The 27,983-nt window shown below is 33.5% G+C and overlaps 1 long non-coding RNA gene and 1 pseudogene across 2 annotated transcripts in view; one reads left to right on the top strand and one right to left on the bottom strand.

The window, feature by feature from the left end:
- LOC309644748 overlaps positions 1-27,983 on the bottom strand; it is a 486,851-nt gene that overhangs the window by 369,695 nt on the left and 89,173 nt on the right. The window lies entirely within an intron of this gene.
- On the top strand, positions 13,224-21,785 carry LOC309637785 (large ribosomal subunit protein mL52 pseudogene; annotated as a pseudogene). The gene has a single exon. The product of its transcript is annotated as a large ribosomal subunit protein mL52 pseudogene (transcript).

Raw genomic sequence — 27,983 nt, 5'->3', positions numbered from 1 at the left:
AGGAATATTTGAGCCCAAGGCCAGAGGAGGCAGGTCTGAGTGGCAGAGGAGGGAGAGCGTCTCAGCCCCTGCTCTGGGAAACCAGAAAAGGATTGGCTAATTGTGTTTCAAGTTATCACCCAAGTCACCAAAGTGAGTGTCTAGGACCAGATTCCTGAGATAGCCACGCTCCCTCATCCTCCTTTTTTTTCAGGATTCTGTAATTTGGGCCAGACTTGAAATGCCTGGAAATGATACTTCCAAAAATCAAGGACTTGGTGAGGCCCCCAGCCCGCAGGGCATGTTCCATCCTGGAGATGTGGAGAGGTTGAATTTAGGTAAGCGAAGAAAAAAATACTGTGTTACAATTAAAGAGAATCTGAAGCATTGGTGGTATTTAGTAATATAGTTGATTTTTTATATTGATCTCAAATACTGTGATCTTACTATATACACATATTTATTCTAATTGTTTCTCTGTAGATAGCTTTTCATATTTTAGGCATTCATAACTTCTCTAATGACATATATATGTTCCCTTTTCAATACTTGTATTTTAAATTATTTTTCTTTTCTTGCTACACTGGCTAGAACCTCTAGTGTAATACTGAATCAGAGTTGTGACAGTGGATGTCTTTGAATTATTTCTTTGATTAGAATTGCTCCTGAGTTAAAAATACCACTGAAGGGGGGAAAAACTTCGATGCATATTTTTATTAATCATATTGCCATGGCAGAAATGGGGTATTTTGTTGAATCTGCTCATTACCTTATCTCTAATTCTGAATTATTTTCAGAATAAGCAGGTAATAAGAAGAATAATATTGTACATTGTTTCTCTTATCCAAAGTGCATGATGTCTTTTGTCTAAAGAACAAACTCATCATAACAGGGGGGCCTAAAGAGTCATCAGGGACTGCTCTATCTACAGATTATCATACAGTTCATATAACTTGTCTAAATAATTTTTCAGTCATCAAGATATTCATATAAAACCTCTATCAGTATTATTAACTATTTATACATTTAATCCACATTATTTGATAATTTAAAATAATACCAATGGAAATTTTTATTTAAGTAAATGCAGATATACTTAAAAATGCAGATTAACTTGAATTTCAGCAATTCTGCATAATACTCCTTTATCCATAAAGGTTGATTATACTTTCTTTATTAAATCCTGGACATAGAAAAACTACAGTGAATTCCTCAAAGTGTGACCTTAGAAACAAATATGAACCCAGAAATCACCCTAACAAATCACTCTAAACTCTACAAATGCAAAAATTTGCTAGCTTAAATATTTTTATTAAATATTTATATTATAAAAATGTGCATATAATAATCTATTTCAATAAAATGAAAGTAGAGATGTTACTTGATTGCAAGTCTGTCTTGTACTTAGAGGAGCCTATATGATTTCTGTAATTCTCATTTGCATATACAATGTATACTTATCTCTAATACCTAAATGACCTATGTTATGTATTGTTTATATGACCATCTCTCCACAAGAGTCCCTATGTCCTTTAAAGACAGAGACTATGTTTTATTTGTCTAGGGCATGGGATTACTTTTGATGCAGAGCAGATTCTTAATGTCTTTGAAACATGAGTAAATTATTTCCTATTATGATGCTCTTAACTAAGAAGGAATTATTGCACTTTTCTACAGCTGCCCAAATGCCTTTAGTTGCCTTAAGATGTTTTTATACTTATACTCCTGTACCTCTCACATGTTTTATTTTAACTTTTAAGACATTTTCTACCCTAATTTGAAATAATTTATAAGAATGTAATTGATGAATTATTGCATATATCATATTTTAAATAAAACTAGTAGATTTACTCATTTAAATATATCCAATAGAATCTAAATACCAAAACAAAAGTGATGTCCATAATCATTTGTCTAAAAATTTATGAATAGGTTCCTCCCTGACAGTCAGACATTCTACATTTTTTTTTTTACTGTTTGATAGTTCCTCCAGAGAATTTTTACCCTGTTGAAAATAAATGTGGACTTTAAAATGTCTTGGTTACTAAAATATCATACTTTCTGAAAAATTAATCTGTTGATATTAAAAATAATTTTAACATCCTGTTTCCATGAAGCTCTAATTGCTAACGTTTTTTCCTTCAGGATTGAACAAGCATTAACATTATTAGTTGTATATAACTGCTCAAAATGAATATATTACAAATTTTTGTTAGTATTTATCATAAAAAGCAAGCTGTTGTTGGAAATTGTACCATTAATGAAATGGAATGGGTATGTTTATTAGTCATTTTTTTGTTCATGACTATTACTTATTGTCACAGTAATAAAAGCAGCAGAATCCATTTTTAAAAATTTTATGTAGGTATAGAGATTTATTCATATGAATAAGTGAATGGTAATAGGCTTTTAGTAATGTTACTCAATTCCTTGAACTTCTTTGTAGTAGTAAGCCAAAGCCATATAGCAATCTATCATTTAAAAAATTTTATTGAGGTACCAGCTGAAAATATCATTCTTAAATTTGCTGAAAGCTAAGAATTATAGAATACCTGAGTTGTTAAAAGATTCCCTCTTTATTCATTAAGGTCATTCACTTTCTCCACACCTACCCTAATACATAAATTATATAATAATTTGGATTTCTAGAGGTTTGCTCATTCACAGGAAAATGCAGTATGGTAAGATTAGTGACAGGTTAGATGTGAGGGCGGTAACAAAAGGGCTGATTGTGAAATGGAAGACAGAGAAGCAGAATCTTCTTGATGGTTCACCATAGGCTCTTTGGTTTTGCAACAAATACACTTAGAAAAGAGTGTATAACAATTTAAGAACATTAATTCTCCTAAAGATATCTAAGTTCCCCAAGTATCCCAGGTGTATTTTTCTCTTATTTGATGATCAACAATATTAAGTAACTTAAAAATAAATAAAACAATTCATGGTAATGCCATTAATCACATATTGGATCTCAACAATTGGTAAAATCTTTTTTTTTCTCTTTAGGTTGACTTATTTTATTGATAAACCCATTTGATCCCTATATCTTTTCAGAAGGAGCACTAAATATATTTGGCTACAAAAACTCACTCTGTAATCTTGGTCCCCCAGCTTCATATACCCCCATGCCCTATGCTCATGCTACTCTGTGACTGCCCATATGCTCCTAGAAAGGCTTCTCTATCAAAACCTTACCCACCATAGAACAACTTACTTCAAACTTAGCTATTTTTTTTAAACTATGAAACACCTAACTCACAGTTTCCTATGATGTTAAAATTAAATATGTTTACAAGACACAGCTAAGTATGTAAATATAGACAGATGATAGATGATAGCTAGCCAGATAGGTAGATAGGTAGAGACATAGATTAATAGATGATAGATAGACAATAGATGTATATATATATATCTAGAAATATAAATGTATTTCCCTATATAAAGAGAGTCATGCAATGCCCAGTCTGTACTATAAGCAATTTGGTTTGGGTTCAGCTTGAAAATCAGACTCACAATTGAAAAACTCCCAATAAACAAAAGTCCAGGACCAGATGGCTTCACAGGCGAATTCTACAGAACATTTAGAGAAGAGTTAATGCCTATCCTTCTCAAATCACCCCAAAAAATTGCAGAGGAAGGAATACTTCTGAACTCATTCTATGAGGCCAGCATCACCCTGATACTAAACCCAGACAAAGATAGCACAAAAAGAGAAAATTATAGGCCAATATCACTGATGAATGTAGATGCAAAAATCCTCAACAAAATATCAGCAAACTGAATCCAACAATACATGAAAAGAATCATACACTATGATACAGTGGGATTTATCCCAAGTGTGCAAGGATTTTTCTGTATCTGTAAATAAATCAGTGTGATACACCACATTAACAAATTAAAGAATAAAAACCATATGATCATTTCAATAGATGCAGAAAAAGCTTTTGACAAAATTCAACATCCATTTATGATAAAAACTCTCCAGAAAGTGGGCATAAAAGGAACATACTTCAACATAATAAAGGCCATATATGACAAACCCATGGCCATTATCATACTCAATGGTGAAAAGATGAAAGCATTTCCTCTAAGATCAGGAACAAGACAAGGATGTCCATTCTCACCACTTCTATTCAACATAGTTTTGGAAGTCTTAGCCACAGCAATCAGAGAAGAAAAAGATAAAAGGGATCCAAATTGGAAAGGAAGAAGTAAAAGAGTCACTATTGGCAGATGACAAGACAAAATAGGTTTTAACTAACACCAAGTTTACTTAGCTTTAAGAAAGAATACAAACAACAAACACACACCATCTATAGCAATATCAACCCAGAAGTTCCTGACTTTTAAGCCCAGCTCCAGTTATTCTACACTAGGGCCAGGTATGTTAAAAAGTTAAGTGTGTTTAGACACCTCAGCCCAGGAAAGTCATAACATCTGGGCTCCATAATGTTTTACTATGTGACTTACTCAAATGCGTGTGCCTGGACCTGATTCTCCCGATCAGTTACTTCTCACTGGTACCAGTTATTAATTATTCTATCAAAACCTTGAAAATTATTTACAGGTACATGGTTCAGTCCATAGTGTTGGCTAGATTTTTATTTATTTTGTTTCATGTATGGGTAACCTCCTAGCAATTCCTTGCGTTAATAGTTGTATTAGATTCCTAAGGCTGCCATAAGAAAGAACTACAAACTGGGTGACTTAAAGCAACAGAAATTTATTATCTCAGTCTGGAAGTGAAACTTTGGAAATCAGGATGTTGGCAAGGTTGGTTCTTCTGAAGGCTCTGAGAGAGACTCTGTTCCATGCCTGTTGGCAGTCCTTGGTGTCCCCTGACTTGCAGACACAACACTCAAATCTGTGCCTCTGTTTTCATTTGGCCTTCTTTCTGTGTCTCTGGTTCTTCCTTTCTTATAGGGACAGCAATCGTTGGATTTAGGGTGGGCCCTAAACCCAGGATGATTTCATTGCATAATCCTTAACGGATTATAGCTGCAAAGTTCCTTATTTTAAGTAAGGACATATTTTTGAGGTTTAAGGTGGAAATGCATTTTGGGGACAAATGATTCAGTCCACTACATTGATGCAGGGAAAACTGATAAAGGTAAAATACTAATGTCACTGAGTCTAGAGGAAAGACTAATAACTATTTTTTAATGTTACTCTATTAAATTATCTTCTCTTTCCATGAAGATTTGAGACCATCCGATACTGATGGACAATAAAGACAGTAGGCTAGAGTGAAGAGACCGATAACTAGAAACATTTCCATGAGCAGAGAAAGGAATTTTCAACATTGTGGTCAGTTTTATTTTCCCTTCTGAGAGTAAAAAATAGTAATTATTATTATAATTTAAAGAAAATTCTATGATAATTTTAAACAGACAAGCTTAGAATTCTAGCCTGATACACTAGCAAAAAAGTCATTCTCCTCACAATCTGATTATTCTTCTTTTTCCTTTTAAAGCATATGCTGATGAAATATCAATCTCTAAAACTTAAAAGTACATTTACCTCACTGAAGCTCTCCTTTTTTTGGTAAATATTTCTTTATTATTTCAAACTGAACACTGAACTGTTATACCTATGAAGAACAATTATACCCTTAAAATACAGCAGGATAGGATGCCAGATGCAGTCTGGTAAAGAAGATCTAACTGCTGTGGAATTATTACCATGCTATGTGATTTATTTTGAATCACAACTATCATTTCACCATCATGTTGTCTTCTTTACTGTTAGAGTGAATGCTTTCAGTGACATCTTATAAATCTTTGCTTTGGCCAATATTTTTGCAAAGTCTTAACATGGAGGAGGTATGCCTGTCTTTCACTACTTCCAAGATTTAGAGGTATAATTTCAATTTAATGTGAAAAGATTTACTTGAGTAAGTTCCATTAGCCTCTTTTGTCAAGAAGAGAATATACCTATTCATTTTCATGTTCAGTTTATATACTGAGATCCATCAACACGTGAAAGGTATTATGTAGTGTTTGCAAAGATGGGAGTTACTGTCTTTGAGATCCCCACATGAACAAAAGTCTTCTAATAACATTGATCTATATCTCTTTTACTAAGCAAATGTCAAGTACATAAAAGTTTATGAAATAGGGAGATTTTTCCCTCTTAAAACTCCTGCTTTCCAGGTAGTGGTGATTTTTCCATTTGCCTCAGGTAGTTATGATCTTCCAGCCTCTTCTTCAACACCCTCCAAAAGTATGAAAAATACCAACCATTCCAATTAACATAGTGAAGCCATGTATATATATGACAAAACTAGAAAGATGTCTGCTACTTTAGTCATTAAAATTCCTAACGAATTTCATAAAGGTTGATATAATTAATTGTGTAAAAATTACTATTAACAAGATTTTTAAAATACAGAATTCTTTTCAATACTATATAAGCCTGTAATTTCAAATATCAAGTGATTGACATGAATATGAAAATATTTGGAGATAACAACATACCAAAAACACCATGCATTTTCATATAAGTAAATTTACTGTTCAAATATTTTATTCTCATTATGTATAATAAGGAACATGATTTTTTCTGAACTCATAGATTTCATTTGTTTCATAACTAATTAACTAAGACATTTAAGGAATCTCTGGTACTCTACACAAAAGAACAGATCCCAGCCTTTGTAGATGAGAACACATTAACCAGATACATTGAATTAAACAAGCTAAACCCATTAAATGGGGGTGATTTGTGGAAAACATATCATTCATTTTAGAATTAACTAAAATGAGTAAAAGTTAGCTCCATTTCAAGCTATAAAGCTGTGTATTTAGTTCACTTCTGAATAACATGACAATGAAAAATTTAAAAGAAGAAGCCTATGTCAGCACTGGAAAATGATGAAATATTTTATTACTTTGCACTAAGTTTCTTCAATGAGGTTGTTTTAAATTAATAGACTATTCTTCAGAGCAGATTGGGGTTTATCATAAAAAGAACAGAAAGTACAGAGATATTCCATACACACCCTCAATCCTTTCTGGTCTGCCCTACATTAACATTTTGTATTAGTGTGGTTCATTTGTTATAACTGATGATCCAGTATTAATAAACTATTAACAAAAGTCCATTAAGGGTCCCTTTTTGTGTTGTACATTCTGAGTATTTTTGACAAATGTATGTGTCCACCATTATAGAATCTTACAGAATAGTTTCACTGCCATAAAAATGCTGTGCTCTGCTTGTTCACCCCTCCCCCTCCCCCACTGACAACCCTACCCTAACTTCTTGGCAACCACTGTTTCCATAGTTTGCCTTCTGCAGAATGTCATGTCATATGGTTGAACTCATACAGTATGTAGCCTTTTGGACTAGCTTCTGTCACTTAGCAATATGCATTTAAGGTTGGTCCATATTTGTTCATGGTTAGACAGACCATTGTTTTTTATTGCCAAATAATATTCCATTGTTTGGATATATCATAGTTGCTTAGGGCATCTTGGTGGCTTCCAAGTTTTAGTAATTATGAATAACTCTGTTATAAATATTTCTTTGCAGGATTTCATGTGAAGAGAGTTTTCAACTGATTTGGGTAGATAACAAGGAGCATGATTGCTAGAAAATAAGGTAAGAGTATGTACGGTGTTGTAAGAAACTGACTGTCAAATTTTCCAAAGTGACTGCAGCACTTTACATTCCTACCAGAAATGAATGAGAGCTCCCTTTGCTTCACATCCTCACCAGCATTTGGTGTTGTCAATGTTTCCGGTTTTAACTGTTCTAATAAGTTTGTGGTGGCATCTCATTGTGTTAATTTGCAATTCTCTGATGACAATGACGTTCATATACTTATTTACAACCTGTATATCTTCACTGACAAGGCAATTACTCAGATTTTTAGCCCATTTTTAAATTGAATTGTTTGTTTCCTTATTATTGATTTGTAAGAGGTCTTTGTGTATTTAGGATACCAGTTTTTATCAGCTAAGTGTTCTGCAAATATTTTCTCCTAGTCTGTGCTTTGTCTTTTTATTCTCTTAACGGCGTATTTTGCAGAACAGCAGTTCTCAATTTAACATCTTAAAAAGTTTCTTGAAATAACCCAGGTTTCATGATCATTATTATTCATTGTTGCATTTTAGTCTTGCAATAATAAATTTGCATGTATTACTCAAATGGTAAGTTTACATGTATACTAAAAATACAATTTCACATTACTTTTTCTCAGATATTTTGAAACTCAAAACTATGTACACTTAAAAGTAAATATTAAGATATTAAGAATAAATCTGAATGGAACCCTTGTTCTTAGTACAGATACCATTTCACTTTAAATATAATGGTAACTTCTGTTATCACCTTATTGATGATTGAACACAAGTTTCAGGATATTAAGAGACATTTGGCCCTTCTGTTTTCCAGAATCTTAGGACAAAGCCAAAGCCAAAAAGTATACTTTGTTGAATTATGAGGCCTTGTTGCATCTTCATTTTCATGCTCATGATTTGCTTCCTCAAAGTGTTGATCATTCCTAAGAGTATGTTTACCTTTTCATCTGTAATTCTCAATTAGAAAATCTTCTCTATTGGGGAAAGGAACAATGTGCTTAGCAAATGTGCACCCTGACAGCACGGTCTTTAAGACTTGAGCACACTCCATCCTTCCATCACCACTAGTCTCTGTAATCACCGTGAACAGCAACAGTCACAGAAAATGAAGTAAAAAGGCCAATTTAGAGAGCACATTTTAAGGCACGAGACACTTTCATACTGTACACTAAATATTACTGGAATAACTGTTCAAAACAAATTTATGAACCTGGGATAATCCTCTGAATAGGGCAAACTGTAATGAGAATGCTTTACTAAAATGCCATATCCAGGTAGCTTCTAAAGGGCACAAACCAGATTGACAATCAGGTCTACCTAAATCCAAAAGCTGTATTCTTTACAATGTAACACATTAAGTGATGTTGGGATGCATCAGTCTCTCACGGTATTTCTAATATGACGGTTTGGAAGGTAGCAGTGTGCTAGTCAGGAAACATGGCAGACAGTATTGTTAACCATGTATAGCATAGTAAACAATCAAGCAGTGGGGTTTTACAAAATTTTAACACTTGACTCTTGAAAAGCAAAATTAAACAACAACAAAACACTAGTTTGTAATGTTTGAAGTTTTTGCAGTGTGAATACTCTCACTTGGGACTATTTCAAGCTACTAAACTTCAAGGACTGTGAAGGGTATGAAATTTTTACCCGATTTGCAAGCAAATAGGTTAGCTTGCACAGTTTCATGGATACTAGCAGAAGACACAAGACCCTTGAGTCAGAAACAAAGGATAGTTTATTACTCATAGCAGTAGCAGTTGCCAGAATATCAAAACTTGTGCCATCCCCCAAATCTAGAATCCCACAGGTGAGACAAATAAGTGTAAGTAACACCTGCATGTGTGTTGCAGAAGAGGAACCCTGAGTTTAGACCCTGAATCATTCATAATGGGCAACTGGCAAACAGCCTTTTCCCAGAGAGAAATAGTATCTGTATTGTACTGGGCATCAAACATCTATCTGTCTTTTGCTCAGAGGAAAAAGGCCATCCTTCACATTTGTTTACTATACAAACCTCCTTGAAAAGATGGGTCATAACAAAGGTAGTCAACCACTCTTCACAAGATGTGCAGAAAATAAGAGACCAATGAAGAATTATCTCCCAATACAAATGTGATATCATTTACCATGGAGTTGGGAAGAGATATGCACAGTTGACTGTTGTAAGTCAGAACAAGCCACTTTGGGACATCATTCCACAAGTAAGGCCACCATGGATTATTAAAATGCTGTTTTTTATAGTTAAGTGAATAAGAACAATAGTGTAACAATTAATATAAGACATACATCAAAATCATACTTATTTTTACTGAAAAGTGTATGCTAAATCTAAAAGAAAAAAAACCAAAAACAGTTATCTTTCCCCTGTCTGGAAAGTACAAATCAAAGAATCATTTGCTAAATCGGTACAATATTAATTTCTCAATCCTGCCTTATATCAGCATTGAGAAGAACAAGTGTTCAAATTCTTTGCAAATTGTGTGTCACATACAAATGATCAAAGCATATCATACATTTTCATGTCATGATCTCATTGAAATTAAAACATTTTGGCATTGCCTAAATTCTAACATAAATGAGTTAAAAGGCAGAAAGGTTAAACAAATACAGTTGATTTGCTACTGTTTATTTTCATAAAGACTGTTTCAGACTTTCAAGATAAATGTACTTTTGGAAAGTTGTATACAGCTAAATGATTAGAAAAACCACTCAGTAAATTATGATTTATTCAATTAGGTAATTTGTTTACGAGTTTCCTTAGTTCTATACTTCCTTATGTCATCACATTTGTCACACTGTATTGTAATTATCCATTTAACCATATATCTAAGTATTCCAGGCTTTTAACCTGAGTTGCACATCAGAATGAGCTAGATGATTTGAAACACACACACACACACACACCACATACCCACACACACACACACACACACACACACACACCACATACCCACACACACACACCACATTCCCATGGGCCTATCTTCAGAAACTGAGTGAGTGGATCTGAGAATTGGCCAGTATATCTGCATTTTTTTAAATTACCACAGGGTAGTGTGATACACATTTTGGTTTAAAACAGCTGACCTACAATGTGTTACGAATGTCAGTGAAATCATTTATGCATCTTTGTTTTCCTAATGTCCATCATAGTTTTTGAAGCACAGTAGGTGCTTAGTATATATTCAGCACATTTCCTTCTAGCTCACCTTAATATAGTTCACTATCGCTTTTCATAAACAAAGATGACTGTGGCAGCTTCCTGAATGTTTTGCTTTTCCATTTATTTCTTGCCCTGTCTAATAACATTTCCATCCAATATAAGAGTCAACTTGTTAAAATCTATAACTCTACTGTACTGGGAATTCCCAATGCCTTCTTGTTCTAATAAGAAGTTGAACCATATGAAATTACTGCTTCTGTTGTAAAAATGATCAGATATTAGCAATTTCATATGGCTTAACCTAAAAGAACATAGTCCAAAATTTTTATCATGTCCTACAAGCCATGACATTAGTTTATACCTGTTTATTCAAACTCTTCTTATGCCATATCCTTCTGTTCTCCCCACAGCAGAGTAATTTTATTCCAGATTCACAGATCCAGTAAATGCAATTCTTACTCTCTAGTACAATTTTCTCTCCCCTGCTTTACATCTGACTATCTCCTCCTCTCCATTAGTACCAGCATAATTAATACATTTTCTCAATGAACTTTGGAAGCATTACATTGGAAGTAGCTTTTTCTCTCATGAGTCTGTATCTCAACTCCTTATTTATTTCCTTTGTAATTTAGATTCTACCTAAATTTAACATTTTGGTCTTTTTTTATACCTATCTCTCAAAATAAATCATATATCTGTATCTATCTGTATCTATATAGCTAGGAGATATTTTCTGGTATTTTTCACACCATGTGCTCCAAGTATAAAAGGGGCCCTGGCAAATGTTCAATAAACATCTGTTTAGTAAGCAAACACCTTTCAAAAAATATTTTAAAGAAAATATAATTAAATGTAATATTATTATATCACAATATAATGATGTAAACTGTTACAAAATAAAACCCTGAAGATGTAGAAATGGTAAGCCTTATAAATCTTAAAAGCTGTTTCACACAAGTAGCTCTTTTCAATTCTTAAGACAGATAATGATATATATTTGATTTTCTCTTATCTACATGTTTATCTTTCTCAAAACTTAATTGAATAATTCTCTGATAGCCATAGATTAACCCCCAAAATGAAATGTTCTATTTAAAGAGAACTGGAAGGTTCACCTATATATTGTTTCTGTGGCTATAATTATATTCCACCAAAATGTTACTTCATGAGGTATCAATAAAAAAGGTGTATACGTCCTTACAAAGATGGAATGTTGAGAGAAAAATACCATCTAAAGCTGAGTATTCCATGGAGCACAATGACAGTCACAGTGTTGCTTCTGCTAAGGGTATAATGGGTTAAAATTGAGACATTACTGAGCTTGTGGCCTACATCTTGCACCGACATCTTTTTATAAAAAAAAATAGAATATGTACAATTAATATGCAAGAGCAAAATGTATCTGTATTTTAGCTATAAATGAAAATCCATATCCAAATAAAATATAGCAAATGGTTTTTTGTTGTTTGTTTTTTAAATCCAGACAAGCCCTTCATTATTGATGACAAAGAAAAACTACAGAACAGATGTCACATGTGCTAGGTTTTACTTTACTTCAGCAAATATTTGGCAAATATATGATCCCAGTACATCAGAGGCAAATAATTAATAGTGGTTTACTTCTTCATTTATGAGCATTCCAAAGAATTCAGCCTATGGCATAAATTCATAATATATATTCTCAATCTCAATTATATAGTTTTGTGCCTGTATTTTGAAGAAACATTACAGTTCTAAAGTGAACAGCTGTTTGGTTTATTAGTAAAACATTATTATTCATCAGAAACTAAAGAAAAGCCAATTGATTTTTTCTTTTTTTTTTTTTTAACTTAAATCAGTATCTTTGAAATGCAGAGACATTCAAAACTGATTAAATTAGTTTAAATTGCAGGAAGCAACAGGTAATATGAACATGTTCCATTTGCAGCCCGAGTCAACCCAACCCAGCAGTTACACAGGGGGACAAATAGAATAATAAGCCTTGGATACATTCTTGCCAAATTACCAGCCACCATCAAGAGAGGCCTGTGGAGAGTGATGCTGGACTTTCTTGCTAGGAAATGAAAGGACACCCAAAAAGAATCCAAGAAGTGGTGGTAGTCAGCATCAAGAAAGATTTTTAGCAGGTGACAGATAATAGTGGAAATGATGGGGTTGCTGGATCATATGGTAGTTCTATTTTTAGTTTTCTAAGGAACCTCCATACTGTTCTCCAAAGTGGCTATATCAATTGCCACTACTGGGCATATACCCAGAGAAAACCATAATTCAAAAAGACACATGCACCCCAATGTTCATTGCAGCACTATTTACAATAGCCAGGACACAGAATCAATCTAAATGTCCATCAACAGAGGAATGGATAAAGAAGATGTGGTACATATATACAGTGGAATATTACTCAGCCATAAAAAGGAACGAAATTGGGTCATTTGTAGAGACAGGGATGGACCTAGAGACTGTCATACAGAGTGAAGTAAGTCAGAAAGAGAAAAAGTTATCATATATTAACGCATATATGTGGAATCTAGAAAAATGGTATAGCTGTTCTTATTTACAAAGCAGAAGTAGAGACACAGGCGAAGAGAAAAATGCGTGGATACCAAGGGGGAAGGGGGGGTGGGAGGAATTGGGAGGTTGGGATTGACATATATACACTATTGATACTATGTATAAAATAGATAACTAATGAGAACATACTGTACAGCATAGGGAACTCTACTCAATGCTCTATGGTGACCTAAATGGGAAGGAAATCCAAAAAAGAGGGGATATATGTATACGTATAGCTAATTCACTTTGCTGTACAGTAGAAACTGACACAACATTGTAAAGCAACTATACTCCAATAATAATTAATTTAAAAAAGTAGTGGAAATGATGAACTTTAGTCTCTAAGTGAGGTAGGTTTGTGATTCCAAGGTATTTTAAGAACAAAGTTGTACATATTAGGAAAACACAGGTTGTCAACACTAAGGCTAAAAAGGAGGAAAAAAGAAAGAGTTCCAAACAGCATTTCTGATGGGATTACACCTCTGGATGAAAGCTGATTTCTCACCCCAAGAGCACAAAAGAGACCTCACCGAGGAGCAATGTCCCAATGAAGACTTCCGACATCAGTCTTCTGTGCAGCCATTCTGGAGGTGGGGCTGGGAGTAAGCATTCAAATATAGGCCCCGGTTTAGAGAGAGATGAACAAAGTATCTTCAGACACCACAGAGGATACAAAGAAAATAAAGCAACACACTTCAACACTTCAATACAGGGGCTTTTCACTTGTTTGAAACAACTGAGGGGAACATGATGTATAGAACAGGGAACGTTACTTAATGCACTGTTACCCTAAATGGGAGGGAAATCCAAAAGGGAGGGGATATACGTATATGTACGGCTGATTCATTTTGCTGTGCAGTAGAAGCTAACACAACACTGTAAAGCAACTATACTCCAATAAAAATTAACTAAAAAGTAAACAACATCTAATTAGAAAATCCACTTTTTTTTCTGTATTTCTTTTTATATAATGGAGTCAGAAAGGAGATATGCAAACAAGATGCCAAATAATGGGGATTAATACAGAAGATTTTTTAAAGTGTTCAGCAGTACCAAATGCAACAAATTATATTAAGGGATGAGAAAGGAGCATGAGTTAATAAAGCCCCAGAATTGTTTCGGCAGAAATCAGAATGAAGAGTAAGAAAGAAATATGTGATTAGGGAATTAAAGCTGTATTTCTAGCAAGTTTCATAATCTGCCACAAACTTGCTTGAATTGTGCTTGATGCTTTTACTAACCCCCGAGCACACTTTGCTAGATTATGTCTTAATTGATCTGAACACTTAATAGTTTCACTGACCATAACTATGTAGGAAACAGCATCAAATATTTACAAATGCTGCAGTCAACATTTTCATCCTTACGCTTCCTGTTTTGAGAAAATGTACATTTTAGATGTTTTATATTTTATGGTAAATTATAGCACAAGGATTAAATAATTTGTTTTGTCAACTTTTTCAAAACCGTGATGAAAACTGAAATGTATGCAGAGTGTAGGAATGAAAGTTGACTTATCTAGAATTTCAACTTCGGTGGGGTAGGAAAAAAGAATTTTTTCAGGGGTCACAAACATTTTCTAGAATGTATTATAAAAAAGGTGACTCATAAAAATATTTTTGTAAAAATAAAATTCTTTTATACTGGACAGCTGATTGGCCACGTGGCCTCTGTCTGAGATTAATAAAAAATATTGAATTCTCATTACCCACTTTGCTGGAAGGCTTTACTCTCTGTATATTGTCAGCTCTGATGAAAACAATCTTATCACTTGATCATTTTCTGGGATCCTGTGTCTTAAAGGAACTTAGATTTTTTAGTCCACTAGGTAAGTTCTCAAATGTGGGTTTATAAACTGAGGTACTTGAGAAATTCTCACTAGTGTAATTATAGAAGTTAAAAAGCTATAGTGAGATTTTCATAAAGTTTAATGTATTAAATTTTAAATTCTCTTTTTTTATTCTGGCAGTATAGCTTTCATATTGTAATATGAAAGTATGATGATTGATAGTACCTTTATTTTGTCTAATATACTTAATTAAAAAAGAAACTGTTACAATGCATTTCCCTGTTTTAAATAAATAAAGATATTGCCTGGTTAATTGAAAAGTATTATAGGATCACCTGGTTAAAATCTGGACATGAGCTCATATACTAATGGAAAAGTTCTTTTCATTTATTCACCCTTATTCAAAGATTTCTTTATTAAAGTCAACATTAAACAACCAATATGATAATAAAGGAAGAGTAAAAGAGCATTTGCAAGACCAAGAAAAGGGTAAGAGCTTATGTAAATGTAAGAGTGAAAAAGCATTTTCCAAGACTCACCTAGGAGATTACTCTACCAGGATGTATGGTGAAGTGGTGATAGTATAGTTTGGAAACCAAAACAGATGCAAATATTCAATTCATAGAGCTATGACATTAAGGATGTCTCGGTAAAATTAGCTAATATCTCTGAATTTCATTCTCCAGCTACTAAAATATATCTAGACAAGTAGAAACATGATTAAATGAGTTAAATAATATGAAAAGCCTTACAGTATATCTTAACTATTATTAATTTTCTTTCTTGTAAATTTCTCTTTTCATCACCATTTAATAAAAACACACACATTTCTATACAGAACAAGATAGAAAGATTAACTCCTAAATGTCAGAGGTCACACTGTCTGTCCGTCTGTCTATCCATCCATCCATCCATCCACTTATCTATCTTTCTAATCATATACATATGATTTTTGAGGGTATATCATCTTTGATCTTTATTTTTAACTATTAAGAACATAATACTAATCACTTTAAATGATTCAAAAACAGTAATATACATAGAAGAAAGGAGTATAAGAAGTAATCACAAATAAGGTATTTGTATTTGTGCTTCTCTTTCAACCAAATGTGTTGAACAATATTAAATATTATAACAATATATCGTATATTTAAATAATAAATATATGCACATACAAAGGAATCTTATAAAGATCTTGGGTACAAATGGAATATCATAATTTCCCAAGTTATATTATATATACTCTTTCAGGTAGAATCGTTATTATACAGTGTTACTAAATTTATTTTTTAAAAATGTTTAATCCCTTAAGTTTGGACCAAATCTATTAGGAGGAATCCATGAACAATTTTATACTGTTCGTTTTTATGTCTCTGTGTGTGCTGTTTTCACATAATATTATATCTGAGAATTATGAATAGATTATAGACTCCTTGCTACTTGCTAAGCTATAGATCAATTACTTGGTTTCTTTGATAAGACTGTGAATGAAGGATTTGAATTCCAAGAGACAGACACTAGTTAAAAGAGTTTTTCAACAAACCCTTTAGCTTATGCTCAAGTTGAGATAAAGCAGTATTCAGGTACTGCCAATGCTAATTATTAAGCCTTCTGCTGGAGAGCATATTCCTTATTTTGATGAGTCATATGCTGGTGGAAAGACAACACACACAAATGTAACTTAGATAATATTCTCCATTTATGTGAAGGGATGCAAATTTGAAGGGAAGTGTGGTGGCCAAAAGGTGGTCTTAGTTGCAGCATATCCCCAAATAGTTCCCCTTGGTGTGTAAATTTCCTGAAAGGAGTACACAGCAACAACTGACATGTCAGCACAAATAAGGTCTTACTGAATCTGAGAAGCTCATTTCTTTCTGTGTAAGGTCCTTTCATGCTACTGGCTTACATTGATATCCCATATAAATTTATTTACAAAAACAATTGAGACCACAAATAAAAAGTAACCGTAGACATACAGAGCTTCCTGGTTTTCCTCCTAGGTCCCAGATCAAGTTTCTGCTTTCTAGAACCTCACGGATTTGTTTCTTTTTGTTTAAAATACTCTAATTTTCTTGTAGCAGGGGCGGAACAAGAAAACCAAACTCTGTATTAACAAATGAAAAACAAATGGCTAAATAATCAAAGTAAGCTCATGTGAATTATAATTCTTACCCAATACGATTTTACTAATGATTAAAAGCATGTAAGCAAAAGCTAGGCAGAGCATTGCTTTCTGAAGGAAATTGTATCTGCAGTATAGCTTGTAAATGTCCCCTTTTCTCCAGCACTAATCACATTTTAGATTAATAGAGGAACTCTGAATAATATGTGCAGAATCATTATTCTTTAGGGAATATGCTTCAGGTTGGGTGCCCTGCAGTTTTATATTCTTTGGGTAGACAGCAAAACTGCATGTATGACTCATTCCCATTTTCATACCATCTATTCTATTCTCCATAAACCAGCAATTCCAATTTGATTTATAATAAGCCATTGAGAAATACCAGTTTTGCATTGCTGAAAATATAATTTTTAAAAAAATTTTGAAATAAGACAATACTTATTATTAATCAAATCCTCAGACTCTATTCAAATGTTGACAGCTGTCCCAATAATGTCTGTAATAGCAAAAAGATCGATTTCATATTTACGTTTCACTTTTATCTTCAGTTTCTTTCAGTCTAAATCAGTCATCAGTGTTCCCTTGCCTTTCATGACTCTGACACTTAGACATTTCTTGGATAGGAAGTCTACTGATAAGTATCATTTAGCCTGTTTACAAGTAGGAGGCACTCTTTCTGTAGAACACCACCTCATTAAAGGAGAAATAAGTTTCACCCCTCTTCTCCCTCTTTCCTTTGCCACCTACTTGCTACCCATGCTCTGTTTCTTCAGGGAAAGACAACATGAACCCTCATCGTATAACTAAGCTAACAAAAAATAATGAATTCTAGCTAAAATTCTTTTTCATTTGATTTTCATGTGTTCACCTGGTTGCCAATAAAAATTTTACAGAAATTTCATGTTTGTTTTATCCCCTTCTTGTAACTTGTAAAATTGTATTATAGGAGGGCAAAGGTCTGGCCTTGCAGTACTATGTTATAGAAGCATTAGTATTAAATTATAAGACTTGCATTTTTTTAGATAAAATTTGGATTATCACATGATAAATGGCTAAGAAGCACTTAGTCCTGCAAGGTTTTTCAGTGTTTCAAAGGCCCTTTGGTACATTCATGCCTATATGTATATTTTATTAAAACATTATTTGTGGACACATTACCCAGAATATATAAAAACATTTTAACCAATTTCCTACTGAAAGGATTTAATTATTAAAAATAGGTTGTTTCCATTTTACCCTTTAAAAAATCTTAAATCAATAATTTTTTGCACACTTCTCATTATTTACTAAGGGAATATTCCTAAAATGTAACCATTCTTTTCTCTTAACTCTTCCATTTGAACTTTATAATATGTTTCAAGTCTCAATTGAAAGCTCAAGGCAGTATTAAATTCAAGGCAGGATACAAAAAACAAATATCAGGATGAACGTTTAGTCAAGGCTTATAATCAAATAATTAGTATCAGAGTTACAGGAATTCTGGAGGGGATAAGCCCTGTGTAAAATTTTAGTATATGAGGCAGAGAAACAGAAGACCATGTCCATGAGGTAACAAAGGGAGCTAGTCAGAGAGTCCATAATCCAAAGAGCAATCTGGCAGGAATATTAACTTGACCACATCCAGTCCACAATGAACGAGAACTCCCAGGATTTTAGTTTGTTTCCACCATCTTTGTAGAAGACTCTGACTGTTTTAAAGTTATTATCCTCTTTACCTGGATAATCACCCTGGTGATGTGAGAGAAAGTCTCTTTCTCTCCCCCTGTCTAAACCAAGAATTTGAGATTTCCATAATAATATAGAGCTCTATATTCACATTCTTAAAGGGTCCAATATGGTGCTGGATGATGATGGAAGAGAAATTCTGTTATTTTTATGTCTGAAATGGGTCCATTCTATGATCCTTCCTTTGAGAAGGGAAACTCTTCTGTTTGGGTTCAGAGCCTGGAGAAGTAAATAATTAAGATGGTTTCCCCTCATTTTTTCAATCTACTTCTCCATATAACCCTTCTTTCCTTATCAGAGCAGGCAAATAGCAGAGTTCATTTAGCAAGATAAAGATCTTAAAATACAAGAATGTTCTATTTAATGGGACTATAACTTGTTTTTGTACCCTTGAAGGTTCTTAATGCGTTTAGACAGACACAGTAAGTTATTTTAATAGAAATACTAATAAAAAAGAAGAGAGCTTTCAATTTGTGTATCGTGCTGAGCTGAAATCTGTATTTAAATGCATCTGGGGCTCCCTTTGCTAGTTGGTTAGCAACTAATCATGATTACAGTGTTTGACTGCCTAACACCTACAGGCCATTACCAAGAGACTGTTTTTAAGTACTATAGGACCCACATTCCATTGCTGTATAATCTGAATCAAACTTTCATCATAATGTAGACTACAATTGCAGAGCTAGGTAGATACATACATACTTGGATACATATAGATAGATTTAGATTTATAGATGTATATTCTAGACATAAGGTAACTTCAGGAAAACACTAAGAATTTGATAGCATAAAATTTATAAAATTAAAGATACAGCCAAGTAAGCAGTGTCATAAATCTTTTTTTTTTTAAGTTCCTTTACTACTGCCCCAAAGCAGTTAGGGATCCTACTAAAGACTATTCAAAAGTGACTAAGAATGTTCAGATGAACCTTAGCCAAATACACAGCTGCATCATTGAATTTTACCCTAGACACACATAATGCACATCTGTTCTTCAGCCTCATTGAACAGCAGACTGCTCCAGTACATCAGATAACATTCATTGGTTCTTTGAAAGATGAAGTCACATGCTAAAGTCAGATAGCTATTGATTTTCACCACAGTTTCCGATCTGTATGAAACCTCTATTCTATTTCTAGCCTATTGCAAATAGAAAATTTTTAAAGGCATGGTTTATATCTAAATCAGCACATTGTGTTCACTGAGATAATTTTAATTCCACAGGCTATGCAAGAAGATATGCCAAGTGAAACGACAACAAAAAATAAGAATGAAAAAGAAAAGAGAGAAAGAAGGAAAGAAAGGAGAAAAAAGAAAAAGAGGAAGAAAGAAAAAAGAACAAGAGTAATTCAGTGATAGTGCTAAGACAAGGAAAATAGCATATATATTTAGCAAGACTAGGGTAAAAAGCACTTCACTTATTATCAGGCCATTACGTGGAAAATATAATTTACTCAAAACCATTCAGAAACATTCATTCAGAGTTAATATTAAGCAAACCAAACATCCTGTCATTTAATTTTTGCATTTCCATCTGAAAATTTAGGCACAATGGAAATAAATCAAACAAGCTTTTAAATCAAATAATTTTAAACTGTATTTATTCCCCTTGGCAAATGTGTGTGACTGTATAAAAGTCTGTATAAATTTGGGGAATGTTATTTTACATGATTTTTGTTAAGAAAAAAGACAATTACTATGTATTTATTGGAAATTACAGTTCTTATCATAATTTCACTAAAAAAATTCTAATAATTGTTGTCCCTGAAATTACAATACAGTTAATACTACCTAGTCAATTCCTTTAAAAAAGGGGATATAGGCCTCATGGAAATTAAAATTTAAAAGTGTGTAAAAGAATAATGTAAACAGTAAAGGGAACTCCCTGGTGGTCTAGTGGTTAGGACTCCGCACTTACACTGCAGGGGGCCTAGGTTCCATCCCTGGTCAGGGAACTAACATCCCACAAGCCACGTGGCCAAAAACAAAAATCTTTGAAAAAGAAAAAGAATAATGTATAAAAAGAAGTATAGTTTATATCATTCAGGTGGCTATGTCCTCAATATTCCATTAGTCCTGTGTGAATTGCTGTAAATTCCTGAATATGTTTTAATCCCAATCCTTAATCATTACACCTTCTCATGTTTAAAATTATGTATTGTTTATGGCAGGGTTATTCAAATGTATAAATAAATTGACAACCGTTAAGTGGGTTCCAATAAAACAGCCAAGGAAGCAACAATTATAAAAATGAAAAAAAAAATTGTTTACTGGTATATCACAAATGTTAAATGTAAGGTTAAGTCCTATTTTTCCTTTGGAATCCTGTTGTATCAGTCTGGTAAAGTTTGATTTTGCTGTAAAACCAAGCAACCCGTCCTGCGCCTCAGCGTGGCTGCTTTGCATTTACTGCTCTCCAGTGTCCGGAGGCTGCACTGTGGCGTCGCGGGTCGGGTGGGCAGTCGGTGGTGAGCCCAGCAGGGCCTTGCTGCCAACCCCTCTGGCTACGGGCCCCTTGCGGAGCTCCCAGACTGGTCTTACGGGAATGGCCGCCCTGCTCCTCCAATGAAAGGCCAGCTTCGAAGAAAAGGCCAAAGGGAAAAGTTTGCAAGACGAGTTGTACTGCTGTCACAGGAAATGGATGCTGGATTACAGGCATGGCAGCTCAGGCAGCGGAAGTTGCAGGAGGAAGAAAGGAAGCAGCAGAATGCTCTTAAACCCAAAGGGGCCCTACTGCAGAACCCACCCACGACCAAGTCTGCCTCCCCCAGAAAAACAAACAAACAAACAAAACAAAACCAAGCAACCCTAAATCCTCACCAGCTTAAAAAATTTAAATTTATTTATTGCTCAGTTGACATGACATTATGAGTTGGCTGGGGGCTCCACTCCATACTGTTGTCTGGTAATTCATCAGAGATGAATAACTATATGAAAGTATTTCTTTTTTTTGTTATGATATAAAGTTATGTAATGGCACTTTGAGCCTATTTATGGCAAATCCAAAATCTTAGACAGATGCTTGCTCAAGTTATATTGTATAAAATTAAAAATAATAATAACCTAATAATAGAACTACCATATGACCCAGCAATTCCACTCTTGAGTATATATCTGAAAAAAACAAAAACACAAATTTGGAAAGATACATGTACCTCAGTGTTCAAAGCAGCATTATTTATAACTGCCAAGATACGGAATCAACCTAAGCGTCCATCAACAGATGAATGGATAAAGATATATTCCATACAATGGACTACTACTCAGCTATAAAAAACAATGAAATGTTGCCATTTGCAACAACTGGATGGACTTGGAGGGCATTATGCTAAGTATCAATAAGTCAGACAGAGAAAGACAAATACTGTATGCCATTACTTATATGTGGAATCTACAAAATACAAAAAACTAGTTAATATAACCAAAAAGAAGCAGACTCACAGATATAGAGACCAAACTAGTGTTACCAGCGGGAGGAGGGGCTAGATAGGGGTAATGGATTAAGAGGTACAAACTATTATGTATAAAATAAGCTACAAGGATATATTGTACAACACAGGGAATATAGCCAATATTTACAATAACTACAAATAAAGTATAAACTTAAAAATTGTGATATCACTCTATTACACACCTGTAACTTAAATAATTCTATACATGAACTATATTTCAAAAAAAACCAAAGGATTCATGGCAAAAAATAGTAATAACCTATTTCTCTAATCTGGGTAAAATCAAAGTGAGAGCCAGGAAATCAATGTATTCTAAAAAAATTACTTATAGCAGATACTTATACTATATGTAGTAAATATTAAGATTAAGAATTTAAGAAGAGAGAAATAATGAGATAATTATATTATCTTTGATGAGGGAAGGACATGTTTTAAATAAGTGCTAGGTGCTGAGGCATCATAGTACATACAAGAGGCTTACAAAAAATATTTGAAAAACTTTGGTTTTCAGACAAAAATAAAGTTGATTATAAATAATTTCAAGTATTTCATCAATGTTTCTTGCATATTTTCATGAAAATAGTCATGACTTCATTAAAAACCACCTAAAAGATATCTGAACACATAGACTGGTCTTATATATTTTAATGAATAATGTGAATTATTTATTCTATGAAAAAATACATTTGTGTAAATAAGACATTTATTTACTCATAAAATATTAAGTAACAAATTATACTAAATATTGAAAATACAAGGGTGAAGAAGATCTAGGCATAGTTCTTCCCCTCAACGATTTTTATTCTACAAGAGAATACAGAATTTTTAAAAAAGCATTCAAGCTTTCCACAAGTGCTGAAAGAATGTTGTAACAGATAAAGATGAGAGTGGAGGAGTTGTTTTAGACAGAATAACAAGGAGACCTGCATACTGTAGTGAGATTTAAAGTTGATACCTAAAAGATGAAAAGAATTCGTTCATTTCAGGACACAAGGGGAAAGTGTATTGAGGAAAATCTAAGTTAGAAGGATTGATGTGTTCCACAAACTATATTAAAGCCAGACTACTGATTTTAGATCTAACAGCTGAAGAGCTTAGAAGTTTTCACTTCCATCCTTACAACAAGAGGAAGCGGGACAGATTGAAAATTAATGACTTCTTGTTCTCATTTGAGAATGCAGGTTGTAACGTAAGCGACCACTCCAGCATCTACAGAAAAAGGCACACCAGGAGAGATACAGCAACCGAAATGTACTAGCACGGAGCAGTGGGCACTGGAGCCATAACATGATAGAACACTTGAACGATAATTTTGATGAACTGCTGCAGGCTGAGTGTCCACTAATGTAAGACCGAGAAACTGCTGAGCCCCATCTCAAATCCCTTCATACTCTTACACGAGTGCTTTGGGTGAGGATTCCTAAGATCACTTTGTGGCTATGGCAGAGGGAAGGGAAGAGATCCTTGTGAAATACACCCAGAGTCCACTTCATTATTCCAGGGATAAATATTTCACTAGAGCACAATTCTGGAACCTAATTCCACCGGAGGAACGGGAATTCCTCTCCACTCCAGCTACCTCCTACTTCCTGTCTCACCTTAGGTGAGACAGCAGGGGAGGGAGGAAGGCAACGTTTTACAGGGCTTAGCAATTCAAGAAAGTAGATTGGAAATGCTGTAGCCAGGAAATTGAATAGGGAGCAGAGTGAAGAAAAACTATACTACCATTAGAGAAGCACTTCTAATGATCATAATCCCGAGACACAAGCTCACTAAAAGGCTTAGATTTAATCAGAAGACTATAGAACACTTCTCTTGCCTCATACCTTAACCTCCACATCAACAGGGCTCCAAGATAATAATCATGGATTACAGCTGGAAAAGTGTCTTCCTATCTGAGGAAGAGTACACAGGGAATCCAAAATCCAGAAGAAAGAAAAACCCTTGGATACGGGTGAAATGAAAGCTTCTGGTACCTAAAGGAGAGTTTACAGGCCTAGGTGCTGAGTACAGAGAGTGTTTCAATAAGCAGGAAGATGTCAACTGTTGCTAAAAGTGCTGATAGTTTAGTGAGATGACCTGATATGTCCATTTAATGTGAAAAGTGGACATCACAGGTGACCTTGACCAAAGTACAGTAACTTCTGTGGTATAATGGAGATAGGAGACAAATTGATATATACTTGCTTACCTTATAATAAATACATGCTCTACCCCAAGAGATTCTGACATTTTATGAAGTGCTAGGTTCAGTCATGCATGTAGTGGAATGATATAAGGGAACAGAGAATGGCAAACAAAAATTGATATCAGTGTTAACTGGAAGTAGCTAGTCTTGATGACAAACGGCCTTTCTATTTATCATCTACATAACAAAGACATATCCTCAGAGGGAAATATATATATATATATACATACACATTTATAAAATATGAAAAATGAAATGCTATAGGTTAGCAATCAAGATGAAACTTTAAGATGTAATATTGATAAAAGCATATGATCATTAGCAATTTGGGGCAAAACACTAAATTATGAAAATATAGCATTTTCATTTAAATATTTCCTAAAATATAACAAGGCATCATCACTATTTTTCCTTTAACCACTTTTTTTTCAAAATATTGACTATGCATAAATAGAAAATTATATATGAACCTATAAAATCAAAGAAATTTTATTTAGTGGATCCTGAGCTCCTGTGTATTTTCCTGATTCTGCCAAGAGGAAGAATATCCTTTAGCTGAACAATAAACAACTAAAATTATTAGCTTATTCATTTTTATCTACACAATTTTCAATACATTTCCATTTTTAGGACCATACCATGTCCTTTTCAACACTTTATGTTATCAACATAACACTTGAAAAAAGAAAATGTAGATTTCAGATTGAATAATTCCACATTTATATTTAAAAGTTAAGTAGTATATGCTATGACTTATAGATTAGATAGACACAAACCCAGAATTCATCTAATTGCTTGTCTACTGTCATAAAGACATGACTTCAGTTACTGATATCATTTTACATTTGGCTTAACAACTTACAGTAATGGATACAGACATACATTCAAAATAATGTGCATGTTTCCTTTTGTGTGTGTGTGTGGTCACACTTTTGTCTTTATATTATGCAATTTAGGTAACAAGGATATCACAAATAATTTGGATAATGCCAAAATTATTTAGTGGATGTATTTATTAAAATGATTGCTAGAGGGAAAAAAATGTGTCCTTACAACAGTCATGTAACTGTTTCTTGCTGTTACTAGATATCACCCTTACATATGGAAATGTAGAAATAGTAACCACTTATAAAAACAGATGTCTAATATATATTCATACATAGGTTGGATAGGTTTCTGAATATGCAGAAATGAGGAGATATGGTAAAACATTGATTTATATCCCCCATTCAAAAAAGTTGTCTTTTATTTGCTCATGTGTTTCAGCAGGTATAATAAAGAAAGATTTAATGATAGCAAGCTCAATTTCTGTAACAAATATACCACAAAAAACTAATGGCTCAAATACATAGAAGTTTCTCTCAACTCTGACAGTTCAAGAAGGGTATTTATGTTAGGGGGCGTCTCTTTTCCACATGTTGATGCAGAGACCCAGCTTCCTTCCATTTTTTATCATCACCAAACCTAGAGTCTCAGAAACCTCTTAAACCATATAGTAAAATGGGAAATAAATTGAGGAAGAAGAAATTCTGTTTTTTATAGTCTTGTCCTGGAAGTAACACAAAATGTCTGCTTCCATTCTATTGGTAATAACAAGTAACATGACCATACTTACTGTAAGAAGATAGGTTGGTGGTATGGGGCTTTAGGTTTTTGCTTTGTGGTTATCATGAGGCTTACGAAAAATACCTTATATGAACAGTCCATTTTAAGCTGAGACCAACTTAACTTTGATTGTGTACAAAAGCTCCACCCTTTTACTCTCCCCTTTTTACTTTTTTATAACAGTTTTCCTCTTATTACGGTGTGTATCCATTAAAAGTTATAATAGTTATAGTTATTTTAATACTATTTTCCCTGAATTCTGATACTATAATTGACTTGTTAACATACCATCCTATTACAGAATTGGATTTTTCTAAATCTGACTGTATATTTACCTTTACCCCAGAGTGTGTTGTATTCTTTCCTATGTTTTTATGTTACTAAATATAACCTTTCATTTCAGCCTGAAAAACTCCTTTTAGCATTTCAGACAAGACAGGTCTATTAGAGATGAACTCCCTTAGCACTTGTTTGTTTGTATGGGAAAGTATTTCTCCTTCCTAGCTGATGGATAACTTTGTTGTATACAGTACTCTTGGCTGGAAACTTTTTTCTTTTAATATTTTGAAGGTAAATGGATTGAATTCACCAAACAAAATGCACAGAGTGGCCAGACAACTATATGCTGTCCACAAGAGACTCACTCACTCAGCTATAAGGACACAGAGAGACACTGAAAGAGAAGGGATGGAAAAAGATATTCCATGCAAGTCAAAAACAGAAAAAATCTGGGAGAGCTATACTTATATCAAACAAAATAAACTTTAGGTCAAAAATGGTAATAAAATACAAAGAAGGTCAATATATAATGATCAAGGGGTTAACTCATCAAGAACATACAGCAACTGTAAATATATATCTACCCAACATAGGAGGACCTAAATATATTAAACAAATATCAACAAATTTAAAGGGAGAAATAAGAAGCAAAAATAACAGTTGGGGACTTCAATATCTCACTTTAAGCAATGAATAGATCATCCAGACAGAAAATCAACAATGGAACCTTGGAATTGAACCATACTCTAGAACAAATGGACTTAACAAACATATATAGAACAGTGTATTCAACAATAGCAGAATACACATTCTTCTCCAGTGCACATGGAACATTCCCCAGGATAGACCGCATGACAGACTGCAAGACAAGTCTGAGCAATTTTAAGAAGACTGAAATCATACTAGTTTTCTTTTCTAACCACTAGAAATCAAAACAAGAGTTGAAAATTTACAAGCATGTGGAAACTAAACAACACACTCCTGAACAACAAATGGGTCAAAGAAGATATCAAAAGATAAATTAAAAGATAACTCAAAACAAATGAAAATGGAAGCACAACACACCAAAACCTATGGAATGTTGCAAAAGCAATTCTTCTAGGGAAGTTTATAGCAATAAATGCATATATGAAGAAAATAGAGATCTCAAATAAACAACCTAAGTTTTACAACTCATGAAATGAGGAAAAGAAAAATGAACTAAGCCCAAAGTTAGCAGAAGAAAGGAAATAACAAAGATCAGAGGGGAAATAAATAGAGATCATAAAGACAATAGAAAAGATAAAACAAAACAAGAGATAGTTTTTCAAAAACATAAACAATATTGACAAGTATTTAGCTAAACTACCAAGAAAAAAAAGAGAAAACTTAAATTTAAAAAATCAGAAATGAAAGAGAAGAAAGTGAAACCACAGAAATATATAGGATCATAAAAAATTACTATAAAAAAGATATGCCCACAAATTAAATAACCTGGAAGAAAAGCATAAATTCCTAGAAACATACAACCTACCAAGAGTGAATTAGGAAAAAAAAAAAAGAAAA

The sequence above is a fragment of the Balaenoptera physalus genome (assembly GCF_965194825.1).
Source record: "Balaenoptera physalus genome assembly, chromosome: 1".
Lineage (NCBI taxonomy): Eukaryota > Metazoa > Chordata > Mammalia > Artiodactyla > Balaenopteridae > Balaenoptera > Balaenoptera physalus.
This window is presented reverse-complemented; position numbering and strand designations above follow the sequence as displayed.